This window comes from Episyrphus balteatus, chromosome 1 (genome assembly GCF_945859705.1).
Source record: "Episyrphus balteatus chromosome 1, idEpiBalt1.1, whole genome shotgun sequence".
NCBI lineage: Eukaryota > Metazoa > Arthropoda > Insecta > Diptera > Syrphidae > Episyrphus > Episyrphus balteatus.
The window spans coordinates 92,680,592-92,695,301 of NC_079134.1; the positions used below are offsets into that span (position 1 = coordinate 92,680,592).

At 32.2% G+C, this 14,710-nt stretch overlaps 1 protein-coding gene and 1 long non-coding RNA gene across 2 annotated transcripts in view; both read left to right on the forward strand.

Annotated features, from left to right (window-relative positions):
• The window catches only part of LOC129921225 (transcriptional regulator ATRX homolog), a 216,991-nt gene that overhangs the window by 104,009 nt on the left and 98,272 nt on the right, over positions 1 to 14,710 (forward strand). The window lies entirely within an intron of this gene.
• On the forward strand, positions 9,738 to 12,478 carry LOC129921235 (uncharacterized). The gene is made up of 2 exons (XR_008773491.1): positions 9,738 to 12,131; positions 12,222 to 12,478. It is a non-coding gene; the product is annotated as an uncharacterized LOC129921235 (long non-coding RNA).

Here is a 14,710-nt window from a genome sequence, read left to right on the forward strand (position 1 = left end):
CTGCTCAAATTTAACGCACATCATATTTATTTTAGAAAAAAGTCCTACTTTAATTTATCTCACAGTATCGTGGTTATTTTCTCAAATAAGACAGGAGTTAACTTAAATTGAAGGTATGGAATAAAAAGTTTGTGGGGAAGATTTGGAGAGGTATGCTGAAGTCTATCTGTCAACCCGGGAACCTTTTAGAGATGAGTCATAAATTTTCATGGATCAAACTCAGCTTTACAACACCTACGGAGTTAGTGAAGTCTCCTAGACCTACTTTAAGTACCCAAAGATACTTGACTGATATCCTCACACAGAATGCGGTTCCAATCACCCCTAGATTTGGTCCACAGTTCAGTCTGATGCACGATAATGCATGTTAGAGTGGTTTGAGAATATCTTCAAGATTAAAATATGCCACCTTTGAATTGGCCACACAGATATCCGGGTTTAAATTCAACAGAACATGTCTAGGAGATGTTGAAAAAAATGCATTTGCGGCCGAAATCCACCTCCAAGCATTCTTGATCAACAGAAAACTGCAGTGAAAGAAAAGTTACAACAAAACCTTCAAAATTTAATTCGTGGAATGAATAGACGACTCCAAATTATCATATGCGCTAGAGGAGACAATACCAAGTATTGAATAAAATTATTGGAAAGAACTGTCACGCGCTTCCATTTTTAAATTTTTTTTTTCTTAAAAAACAAAAATTATTTTAATATCAGTTTTCAGACCTTGAATTGCTAAATTTGGTTCATCTTTTTTTTGGTTGATAATACTGTTGCAGTTTAGCATTTTTCTGACTTGGTAAACAATTAGCAAACACAAAAAAATACAACAAATAATTTTAAAGCCATTGTAAATAAGATGCAGGGGTATAACTAAAGATGAAAAAAGTGTGCGTTAATTTTGAGCAGGAGTTTAGTACAGGTAAAATAGTACATAAAATCAAGATATAAAAAAAAAATTGTTACACTCATGAAACTTGGCAAAAAGTTTGCTTTTGGGATAAGAACCAAGTACAAAAAAAGTCTATAAAAAAAGTTGGGTGGAAGGGTGTTTTTTCGCGGACAAGAGGGAGGGGGTGAAGGTCAAAAATATACTGAAAAAAATTGTTTGTCGAATATCATTATATGACACATGTGTTCAAGGTATTTTTTGATGCTGAATCTAATGACATAAAAATAAAGTCAATACGATTGCTCTAAGAAAAGTTATTGCCGATTAAAAACAAGGGTGCTTGTTTTTTTACTTCAACAAGTAAAACATAACCGAAACCCATGTGAAAAACATGCTACACTGATAAAATTCGGGATGAAGGTTTAAAATAAAGCAGGGACAAAGGATTCATAAAGTTCGTAAAATTATTTTTGGTGAAAGGGTGTTTTTTTGATGGGCTAAGTTGTGTGTGTGGAAGGTATCATAACAGCTGACTTAAATTTTATTAATTTTTAAAACCTGGTGTAAATATTTTGGTTGGTTTAAGAATTAAGAATCTATAAAGTGTACAAAATTATCTTGAGTGAAAGGGTGTTTTTTTTAAAGAAATAATGAAATTCGGAATTAGTACCACAAACACTAGGAAAAAATATTTACACCAATGAAAATTATTAAAAATGTTTCATTTATAACAGAAACTAAGAACCGGAACAGTCTATATAAATATTTTAAGTTAAAGGGTGTTTTTTTGGGAAATAGGGAAAAATTCGCGATAAGTCCGATAGAATCAATGGTATAAATGGTACCCTTACGAAATTCATTAAATTTGTTCTCTTTCCCATGGGAATTACGAATAGGTAATGTAAGTCTATAAATTTTTTTTATGTGAAAGGGTGTTTTTTTAGAAGTAAAGAAAATATGGGTATATTTGAAAAAGTGTGTAGTACTAGAGTATTACACGGTGTTACAAAAATGAGGTTTCAAAATATACGCGGGCGGAGACCTATCAGGTTTTGTAGAGCTAGTCGCACTGATTACGAAACGGTATTTGAAAATCCCCTAACACCCCCAAAATCTGGAGTTACGGGCAAAAAACGGTTTTTTGGACCTTTACTCATTGAAAAAATTCTAGCTTCGACAATTTTTTACCCATTTTCGATTTTTTTACAGTTTCTGATAGAAGATAAATATACCTTTTTAACAATGTATAAAACATGTAACTCGGTTAAACCACTTAGAATTTATAAAGCTATGATTACACGGTCAACGAAATCGGTCAACGCGTTGACTCTCTGACGTAAAAATGACGTCACAATCTGTCCCAAGAGTGTCACGTCGTGTGATCGTCAACGAAAACTGCTGTCATTGCGTTGACGAGTACGATGACACTCGCGTTGACACACCTTTTTTGGGTCAACGCATTGACTATTTTTGATGAGCGTGTAACCTCTCTGTCAATGCCACTGGGACGCGTTGACGGAGTTTTAGGACTGAGTGTCATCGCAATGACCCTGTCCCAGCGTTGACGAGGCAGAATTTAATACCGTGTCATCGTAGCAGTTTGACAGGGTTTTTTATTAAAAAAAATATTGAAATTTTAAAGCCGACATAATGCCAAAAACATTTTTAATTATACGACGAGTTCGGTTAAGTCGATATAAATTTCAACGTGTTTTCTGTTTTCTTCATTTTTATTTCTTTTTGTTTTGATTTTTATTTGATACGAATCGACGATGGCTAAAATAAATAAACCACCCGAAGATTGCTTAAAAATATCCAAAAGTCCTAAAAAGAACAACAAATTTGAGAAAAGTGATGTTTTCGAAAAAAGAAATCACCACCCTCAACAGATCCAAGGAAGCTCCCTGCCACCAAAAAGAAAGTTACGAAAAAACCTAATATAAAATCCAATGGCCAAGCAGTCAGCCCGTTTGTAACCGATCAAAAGAAGCACAAAAACAAAAATCTCCTGCAAAGGTTGACGATGACGCTGAAAATGAATTCTTTCGAGAACCTAAAGCTACAATCTTGAGATTTGCAAAAGAGGGAACTGGTACGGGCAAGAGTATTGGTCTCAAAGAAAGGGACTCAATATCGAACACCACAGTTAAAAACCTCCTTGACATCCCAAGAGATTGCATGATCAAGAAATACAACTTTGAGAAAAACTTTCAAACACAGTTTAGTAGCAAGGCAAAGTGGGTAAGTGAATCCACGAACTACACTTTCAATGCAAACGCCATCAAGTGGTACACTGATGGATCGAGAACAGCTGATGGAACTGGAGCAGGAATATTTGGGCCTAGAACCAAAATTTCCATTCCAATGGGACAGTTTCCTAGCATTTTTCAAGCGGAAATCAACGCTATAGATAAATGCGCAGAACGTAATCTCGAAAGAAAATACAAAAACCAAAACATTGCCATCATGTCTGATAGCCAGGCCGCACTTAAAGCTATAAACTCATACGCCATCAACTCCAAACTCGTATGGGAATGTGTGAAGAAGCTGAACGAGCTTGGCAAGGCAAATAAAATAACACTGTACTGGGTTCCCGGACATGTTGGAGTACAAGGGAACGAAGTAGCAGACTCCTTAGCAAAAGCAGGTGCAATCGCACCTCTTATGGGCCCAGAACCATATTGCGGAATTGGAGACAAAACGATCAAACAAATGATAAAAACCGATGAGGAGGCCAAACGAACTAAAATTTGGAAAGAGACTCCTAAACTCAGACAGGCGAAATCACTAAACCAAAAAAGATTTAAAACCTGCATTAACCTGAGTAGAAACAACCTGAGAATAATAACAGGGATCCTTACAGGCCACTGCAAGCTGAGAAAACACCTCAACAACATTGGCCTGGCAGACAGTGCCACCTGTAGATTCTGCAACAATAATGAAGAGACACCAGAACACATACTGGGCAACTGTGAAGCACTAATGCACAATCGACACAGATACCTGGGCCAGCACCAGGTAACAAGTAAAGATCTACCGTCGATAGAAATACTCCAGTTAATCAAATACCTAAAAAGTATCAAACTGGAGACTGTACTGTAAGTAGTTAATTGCAGCCAAATTTGAGGGCACAATAGACCTTTAAGGTCGCAGTGCAACTTTCCCCCACAACACATTCATTCATTCATTCAACCTAAAGCTGAACAACTTATATCAACAAATATCAAAGCGATACTCACAGTTCGACTGAAGAAAAAACTGAAACACCAACAACGATTAGAGGAACAGAAAAGCAAATGTCCCAGCAAAGAGATAGCTCGTAATCAAGAACATCTTCTGAAATGGAAGAAGAATCGTGACGATTGGAAATTTGAGAAGCTTCGACTGATAGGTATCCAAACCACAGTGTTTGATGATACAAAAATTAGCGCTGAAGTTAGGCCAATCGCCTTGGAATATATGTCTGGGTCTAAAGGATAACATCGGAAATATATATTTATTGCAAAGTCTTGATTTTTTGTATATAATTGAAAACACGTTCTGATTATATATATATAATGTACATTAATTATGTATAATTATGTAGATACATTAATAAACTCCAATATTTAATTTATTTCCTCAACAAAAAATTTCTTTTTTGACGGTTATGACTTTTTATTTTGTGTCAAACCGTGTGATCGTCAAAGTTTTACGAGTCAATCCGTTGACTCTGATAAGTAAACGTCACGTTGGGACAACATTGACGCAATAGTGTCAATAGTGTGATAGTCAACGCTTTATGCATTGACACTGTGAACATTGACGGTGAGATGACAGAGAAAATATGGATTTTTTTTGTGACGTCAGAGAGTCAACGCGTTGACCGATTTCGTTGACCGTGTAATCTTAGCTTAAGATGTCAAAGTTCAAAAATTCAATTTTTTTTGTCATTTGCCCAACTTCGGCATCAGTTTAAAGTATATGTTTTCAAAACAACATGCTATTTAAAAAATATATTCTAAAACTATATCTATTTCCCAATTGATCGATGTATTTTTTATGAAAATCACTTCAAAATTGGCTTAGAAAAAAAAAATTTCGATTTCAACCCAGATACAGAAATTCGAACTTTTAGGTATAGAACAAAAATGTTGTTTCGGCCATAGTAGGATAAGTTGGACGCCAGGATTTTATGAAGGGTTTTTGTAGAGGAGCTCAATACAAACATTTTTTTCTTTGGGAGGGGGGTCTATCTCCCCCCGTTTAGGTGGGAGGGGCATTTTTCTAAAAAAAAATTATCAAAATAAAAAAAAAATATTAAAAAACAACGGCAACACTTACAGTAATAAATGATACCATTTCCAAAAGGCAAAATTGTGCATTTGATTCTTATTTTTAAATCAATTTCAAAGTTAAAAATAGGGGAAAAAATTTTTTTGAAAACTCATTTTATATACTGTTTTTGTCCAGACTGTGAATTTTAGTAAATCAATTACTTAGACAGAAAACTGCCTCAATTGATTCCTTATCGAACCGTGAAAACTATATGTTTCTATGTCTTCTAGTTTTTGAGAAAATTGAAAAATAAAAACAAATAAAAACAAAAAATATTTTGAAAAAAGAAAAATCTGATAAAATAATTTTTCAATTTTCCCAAAAACTAGAAGACATAGAAACATATAGTTTTCACGGTTCGATAAGGAATCAATTGAGGCAGTTTTCTGTGTGAGTAATTTTTTTTACTTAAATTCGCAGTCTGGACAAAAATAGTACAAAATGAGTTTAAAAAAAATTTTGTTTCCCCTATTTTTAACTTTGAAATCGATTATTTCAAAAACTATTGGTAATATTATATTGATTTAAAAATAAGAATCAAATGCACAATTTTGCCTTTTGGAAATGGTATCATTTATTACTGTTAGTGTTGCCGTTGTTTTTTAATATTTTTTTTTTTATTTTGATAATTTTTTTTTAGAAAAATGCCCCTCCCACCTAAACGGGGGGAGATAGACCCCCCTCTTTAAAAAAAAAATGTTTGTATTGAGCTCCTCTACAAAAACCCTTCATAAAATCCTGGCGTCCAACTTATCCTACTACGTGCCGAAACAACATTTTTGTTTTATACCTAAAAGTTCGAATTTCTGTATATGGGTTGAAATCGAAAAATTTTTTTTTCTAAGCCAATTTTGAAGTGATTTTCAAAAAAAATACCTCGATTAATTGGAAAATAGATACAGTTTTAGAATATATTTTTTAAATAGCATGTTGTTTTGAAAACATATACTTTAAATTGATGCCGAATTTGGGCAAATGACAAAAAAAATTGAATTTTTGAACTTTGACATCTTATAAATTCTAAGTGGTTTAACCGAGTTACATGTTTTATACATTGTTAAAAAGGTATATTTATCTTCTATCAGAAAATATAAAAAAATCGAAAATGGGTAAAAAATTGTCGAAGCTAGAATTTTTTCAATGGGTGAAAGCCCAAAAAACCGTTTTTTGCCCGTAACTCCAGATTTTGGGGGTGTAAGGGGATTTTCAAATACCGTTTCGTATTCAGTGCGACTAGCTCTACAAAACCTGATAGGTCTCCGCCCGCGTATATTTTGAGTGTTACACCGTGTTATTAGTGGTACCCAATAAAAATATCATGGTTGAAAGGGTGTTTTTTTGAGTGAAAACAAAAATGATGAGTCACCCTAATGAAATTTGGCAAAAACATTGAATTTGGGATAGGAAGCCAGAATAAAGAGTTTTCATAAAAAAAATTTTGGTGAAAGGGTGTTTTTGTCGAAGAGTTAGTAAAATCTGCAATTGGTCCCAAAAAGCCAATGATTCATTTTATTTATGGTTTTGATGACAAATTAAACATTTATAGATAAGTTCTTACACGTTTTACGCGAATAATTGGCTTTTTGGGACCAATTGCAGATTTTACTGTCTCTTCGAAAAAAACACCTTTTCACCAAATTTTTTTTTATGAAAACTCTTCATTCTTGCTTTCTATCCCAAAACCAATGTTTTTACCAAATTTCATTACGGTGACTCATCATTTTTGTTTTCACTAAAAAAAACACCCTTTTAACCATAAAATTTTTATAGACACTTTAGATTCTTGTTTCTTATCTTAAAAGAAACATAATTACTAAATTTCACTAGGGTACCACTTATATTACTCAAGTATTACACACTTTTTCAAATATACTCATATTTTCTTTGGTTCTAAAAAAAACACCCTTTCACATAAAAAAAATTTATAGACTTACATTATTCGTAATTCCCATGGGAAAGAGAACAAATTTAATGAATTTCGTAAGGGTACCATTTACACCATTGATTTTATCGGACTTATCGCGGATTTTTCCCTATTTCCCAAAAAAACACCCTTTAACCTAAAATATTTATATAGACTGTTCCGGTTCTTAGTTTCTGTTATAAATGAAACATTTTTAATAATTTTCATTGGTGTAACAATTTTTTCCTAGTTTTTGTGGTACTAATTCTGAATTTCATCATTTCTTAAAAAAAAAAACACACTTTCACTCAAGATAATTTTTTACAGTTTATAGATTCTTAATTCTTATACCAACCAAAATATTTACACCAGGTTTTAAAAATTAATAAAATTTAAGTCAGCTGTTATGATACCTTCCTCACACACAACTTAACCCATCAAAAAAACACCCTTTCCCCAAAAATAATTTTAAGAACTTTATGAATCCTTTGTCATCTTAAACCTTCATCCCGAATTTTATCAGTGTAGCATGTTTTTCACATGGGTTTCGGTTATGTTTTACTTGTTGAAGTAAAAAAAAAAAGCACCCTTGTTTTTAATCGGCAATAACTTTTCTTAGAGCAATCGTATTGACTTTATTTTTATGTCATTAGATTCAGCATCAAAAAATACCTTGTATATAAACATGTGTCATATGATGATATTCGACAAACAATTTTTTTCAGTATATTTTTGACCTTCACCGCCTCCCTCTTGTCCGCGAAAAAACACCCTTCCACCCAACTTTTTTTTTTAGAGACTTTTTTTTGTACTTGGTTCTTATCCCAAAAGCAAACTTTTTGCCAAGTTTCATGAGTGTAATAATTTTTTTTTTTAAATGCCTATTTTACCTGTACTAACAGAGTAGTTGGGAAGAAACGCGCTGTGCAAAATTTGAAGTTAAGTGTATTTAGAGTTTTCGGAATGACAACAAATTTTCTGTGGTGCTCCGCTAAAGAATTGCATTCTAAAGAATGGCATTCAAAAGTCATTTTTGAAAAAAAGTGGAGTTACGAGGTTTCATTATGAGACCGACGAAATTCTTCTTTTTAACTTAGTAACTTACTAAAATAGCTTTAATATTTTACTAAATCGTTTAAAATTTTGCGACAGTAACAACGCTTTCAGTAAATATTCATCGCATTGATATATGGTATAAGAAATAATAAAAGATCAATAAATAATAGTATTTTATTTAAATCTTTTTTTTTTTGTTATTTCTAATTGTAATACTAGGTGAGCAAGAAAAACGCACTACTAGTTCGATAACTCACCAGTCGCCACTGGCTGCATGTGCTTGCCGGCATTCATCATCAAAACAGGGGTTTCGTTGTTGTGGTCTAGTAAAACCCAGCACTTCAGAGGCCGCATATCTAATGGCTTCTTGGGAGTGCTGCCACTGGTTATCTATACTTGCTGCTGGCGGTGCGTAGGACTTCTTAAGAGGTTATTTGAGACGCAATCGGAATATGCCCTGGCAATCTCTTGCGATTGTAGTCGTCCGACGTTAAACTTTCTCACACACGTAATTAGTAGCACCAGCCTACTCGGGATCGTGTCTGAATTCCGCTTTTTAAAATCCCGATTTTCGAAAATCCCGAAAAAAAAGTTTTAAAATCCCGTCTTCTAAAATACCGATTTTTTAAATCCCGTCTTCTGAAATCCCGCTTATTAAAATCCCGATCAATTATAATCCCGCATTTTAAAATCCCGAAAATCCCGTTTTTTTTTTTAAATTACATGCTTAATTCATAAATTAAAAAAATCATGATAAGTAGCCAAAAAATTAGTAAAACTGATTTTTTGCGTCGTAAAGCCCACAGAATATGTACCTTCAACACATTATGAAATCTGTATTTCTTTTATAAAAACATAAAATGATTAAAACCTTAAATTGAGTTCAGAAGTACAAGAAATATCATTTATTTAAATATGAAAATTGTTGCAATACATCCAAATATAAGTTGAAATATATTTAAATGAAATTTCTTTTGATTGTGTAGTGAGTACTTAATTTAAAGTATTGTGATCATTTTATGTTATTATAAATCTATGGGATTATCACAATTGGATTGTTCTTTTGAAACTGTAAAGTAAATATTATTTTATTAATTGATTTCTCTTTAATATAACATTCCTTACTTTTTCATATTTCTTGTTATGTATTATATTTTTTGTTAAAGGTTTTAATTAAATGCGTTTAGAAAAATCTCCCAGTTTTGAATTTGTGTTATTTTTTTATCATCCCGATTTTGCACTAGTTTTGATAATAAACAACGGGATTATAAAAATCGGGATTATAAGAAACGGGATTACAAAAAACCGGGATTTTAAAAAGCGGGATTATGAAAACGGGATTTTAAAAGCGGGATTTAAAAAAAAAAACCGGAAAATAAAAAGCGGGATATCGAACCCAACCCCATTTTAGCAGCTGAAAATGACTTCTAATGACTTTTTTTATGAGCAAAATCAAATTCTTTTGAGTTTATTTGAACATTTTATTAATAAATACCGTTTAAATTTTAGATAAACCAAAGAAAATTAAAAGTTTTTAAAAAAAATTAAATTTTGAAAAAAAAATTCATACCAATTTTGTATATTTTTCCATTTTTTGAAAATTTTGGATTTTTCTTTGGTTTATCTAAAATTTAAAAGGTATTTATTAATAAAATGTTCAAATAAACTCAAAACACTTTGATTTTGATCATAAAAAAATGATTAGAAGTAAGTCATTTACATATTTAAAACTTTGATGCAGGCTCGGTCAATAAAAGATTTTTATATGGTTACAACGTTTCGAGCATGAATACACTCTTCATCAGACCTTTATTGAAAAATTATAAATTAATGTACATTATTATACATAAGTCAACAAAACTTACAACAACAATTAGTTGATTTGTATTTACAACAAAAACACACATTTCAATTTATTTATCAGCATTAAATGAACTATAAGATTAAATATAAATTAAAATTTAAACATTTTATAAATAAAAATAAAACTATTAAACAGTAAAAATTAAATTTTGCAAAACCTACAAGAATTTTTTCACACCACTGTTCACGACGACTTTTTCTTTTTATTTGTTATCAGCTGGTTGTATATAATGCTGAGACTGTCACAATCAGACCGTCTATTAACTGCATTATCGGTGTTGTTGATATGCAGCATCTCTAGCAACATTCTTTTGTTATGATGCCTCTCCACCTCCAAAATTGTGACGTCATCAAAGTTAGGTTTGTGGTTCTTTTCTATGCAATGCAAGTGCAGTTTTTTGAGAGCCACCGTTGTTTATATCGGATCGATGGCCTGAGAGACGATTGCGGAGCTTTTGTTTCGATGTTCCTACATATACGGAAGAACAATCCGTCCCACTCCCACCTACACATTTAATTTTGTAAACCACGTCTGACTTATCCGTTTTCTCTATTTTTCCTTTGGTGTTGGTGAAAAGTAATGTTCTTAGAGTAAGTGCAGACTTAAACGCTATTCTCGTTTTCTCTTTGTTTCTAAGTGGTGCTGTTTTTATGCGGTTTGAAAGAGATGGTATATACAAAGTACTACGGTAGCTTATGATAAGTTGATCATTAGGGGGGGTGGGTGTACATTTATTTTTACTAATTTGTATTAATTTGTTGATGACATGAGCGGGGAATGAGTTCGAACACAGGGTGTTCTCAATAATTTTAATATTTTTATTTCGAAAATATATATGACTACAATCAAGCACTTTATTAATGAAATTTTTCCAATCAATATGATATTAAAGATAGTTGAGAGAAATTGGAACAATATAAAACTACACACTAAAATAAGAAAGTCCATGTTCATGGAAATGCTACGATTCTGTATAATCGACAACAATTACTTAGAATTTGAAAACAAAATATATCAACAGAAGCAAGGGGTACCTATGGGTAGCCCCATTTCACCTATATTGGCGGACATAGTAATGGAGGCATTGCTGGAAGACGTAATTGAGAAATGAGTATCGAAACCAAAAATAATAACAAAATATGTCGATGATCTGTTTGCAATAGTTAAATCTGATTGTGTTTCTATAACGGTAGAAGCTTTGAATTCATTTCATAGAAAGATTCAATTTACGGTGGAGGCAGAAAAAGAAGGACGTCTAGCCTATCTCGATGTCCAAGCAGTAAGGGACAATGGCAAAATTATCTTCGATTGGTTCAAAAAACCTACTTCATCTGGACGTCTAATAAATTTTCATTCTAAACAACCAAAACAGCTTATATTCAATACTGCCCAAAATTTCATTAATAAAGTGCTTGATTGTAGTCATATTAATTTTCGAAATAAAAATATTAAAATTATTGAGAACACCCTTTGTTCGAACTCATTCCCCGCTCATGTCATCAACAAATTAATACAAAATAGTAAAAATAAATGTACACCCACCCCCCCTAATGATCAACTTCCCATAAGCTACCGTAGTACTTTGTATATACCATCTCATTCAAACCGCATAAAAACAGCACCACTTAGAAACAAAGAGAAAACGAGAATAGCGTTTAAGTCTGCACTTACTCTAAGAACATTACTTTTCACCAACACCAAAGGAAAAATAGAAAAAATGGATAAGTCAGACGTGGCTTACAAAATTAAATGTGCAGGTGGGAGTGAGACGGATTGTTCTTCCGTATATGTAGGAACATCGAAACAAAAGCTCCGCAATCGTCTCTCAGGCCATCGATCCGATATAAACAACGGTGGCTCTCAAAAAACTGCACTTGCATTGCATAGAAAAGAACCACAAACCTAACTTTGATGACGTCACAATTTTGGAGGTGGAGAGGCATCATAACAAAAGAATGTCGTAGAGATGCTGCATATCAACAACACCGATAATGCAGTTAATAGACGGTCTGATTGTGACAGTCTCAGCATTATATACAACCAGCTAATAACAAATAAAAAGAAACAGTCGTCGTGAACAGTGGTGTGAAAAAATTCTTGTAGGTTTTGCAAAATTTAATTTTTACTGTTTAATAGTTCTATTTTTATTTATAAAATGTTTAAATTTTAATTTATATTTAATCTTATAGTTCATTTAATGCTGGTAAATAAATTGAAATGTGTGTTTTTGCTGTAAATACAAATCAAATAATTGTTGTTGTAAGTTTTGTTGATTTATGTATAATAATGTACATTAATTTATAATTTTTCAATAAAGGCCTGATGAAGAGTGTATTCATGCTCGAAACGTTGTAACCATATAAAAATCTTTTATTGACCTGGAGCCTGCATCAAAGTTTTTCATATATATACTATTTGAAGAGGTCACTACAAAATTCCTATAATTGTAAGTCATTTAAAGCTGCAAAAATGTGGTGTTATAAATTATCTCCAAAATTCAAACCCTCATAACAGAAAAACTGTTTGATTAATAAGTCTGAAACTTTGCAAATTAATCTTAGGTCTATTAAGCTTCAGTTTAATCTTATCACCCATAGTTATGAAATAGCGGCACATTTTCTAAAAAACTGTAAAAAGGCCTATTTTGATATCTTTTCTAAATTGATATCAAATGTACGAAAACTTTTTTTTTTAACAAAGCAAACTTAATTTCTTTGCAGAGAATTAAATGAAATTTTCAAATGTATCCTTAAATTTTCTGTGGAGTGATCCGTTGTTGAGATATTGATAGTCAAAGTCAAAAGTATGGTTTTTGGTTCGAGGACTGATAATGTAGTCTAAAAAAATCGTAGAAGTTTGAAACAAAAATAATCTTGAAGCCAAATTCTAAAAATTACACGGTGTAACACTCAAAATATACGCGGGCGGAGACCTATCAGGTTTTGTAGAGCTAGTCGCACTGAATGCGAAACGGTATTTGAAAATCCCCTAACACCCCCAAAATCTGGAGTTACGGGCAAAAAACGGTTTTTTGGACCTTCACCCATTGAAAAAATTCTAGCTTCGACAATTTTACACCCATTTTCGATTTTTTTTACAGTTTCTGATAGAAGATAAATATACCTTTTCAACAATGTATAAGACATGTAACTTGGTTAAACCACTTAGAATTTATAAGCTGTCAAAGTTCAAAAATTCCATTTTTTTCGTCATTTGCCCAACTTCGGCATCAATTTAAAGTATATGTTTTCAAAACAACATGCTATTAAAAAAATATATTCTAAAACTATATCTATTTCCCAATCAATCGAGGTATTTTTTATGAAAATCACTTCAAAATTGGCTTAGAAAAAAAATTTTTTCGATTTCAACCCAGATACAGAAATTCGAACTTTTAGGTATAGAAAAAAATGTTGTTTCGGCACGTAGTAGGATAACTTGGGCGCCAGGATTTGATAACGGGTTTTTGTAGAGGAGCTCAATACAAACATTTTTTTCTTTGGGAGGGGGGTCTATCTCCCCTCATTTAGGTGGGAGGAGCATTTTTCTAAAAAAAATTATCAAAACAAAAAAAACTATTAAAAAACAACGGCAACACTTACAGTAATAAATGATTCCATTTCCGAAATTGTACATTTGATTCTAATTTTTAAATCAATATAATATAACTAGCCCAGGGAAATTAGTAATTTAAATCGCATTTTTCGCGGGACAAAATTTTTTTCATGGAATGTGTTCGGGTGGTTGTCCTTATCATAAAAGTCAATTTGTTGGCATAATTGGAGGTTGGGAACAGCCGCCATCTTGGAAAAGAGATTGGTGTCGTTTTTATTGAATAGCTCCATTGTTATTCATTTTAACAAAAAATGACAAAGGTAAGACTTATTAACAATAAAATTATCTAAGAAATGATATACAAAACAATTCCGTGAGTTGATTAAATAAAATTTTATAGTTGGTCAAAGTGCGGGTTTGTATCGCAAGGTTGGGACAAAATGACATTTTTTCATATATCTGACGAACTTTTGATTTGTTTGGATAATTCTTCATGAATGAATTGTAGTACTTATAATTACCTATAAAATGAGCCCACAATCGTTATTGTCACCATCGTGTTGTAGAAGTAATCTAACTCCGAATCTCTCCATGTACTAGTCAGAAGTAGTAGTGCTAGTAGGCCGAGAAAATTTTAGGAGTAGAGGTATAACCAAAATATAAGTACGCAGTTTTGCAGCCATACGCGTGTTAATGTCGATTTCAAAGGTCTGACAACTCTAATTTTGTGCTTTATACGGTTTTTGGGGGGTTAAATAACGTAAGTTTTCCAGTTAATGTGAATGGGCTAAATTTATACTATTTGAAATTATAAATATACAAGCTTATGCTCTATTATTTTTTCTAAATCTGAACACCCCAATCTTGAGGATGTGACCAATAGAACTATATATAAGCCGTTTATACGATTATGTTTTAGAAGCTTTTTTTGTTTAGATTTTTGTTTGTTTCTTTGAATTGAAAAGCCTGATATGGTTAGTTAAAAAAGCTTATATCGTGAGTTCTATTAACCCCATAGCCGAGATTGAGGTGTCCAGATTTAGAATAATAGAGCATCAGCTTGTATATTTATAATTTCAAATATTATAAATTCAGCCCATTCACATGAACTGGAAAACTTACG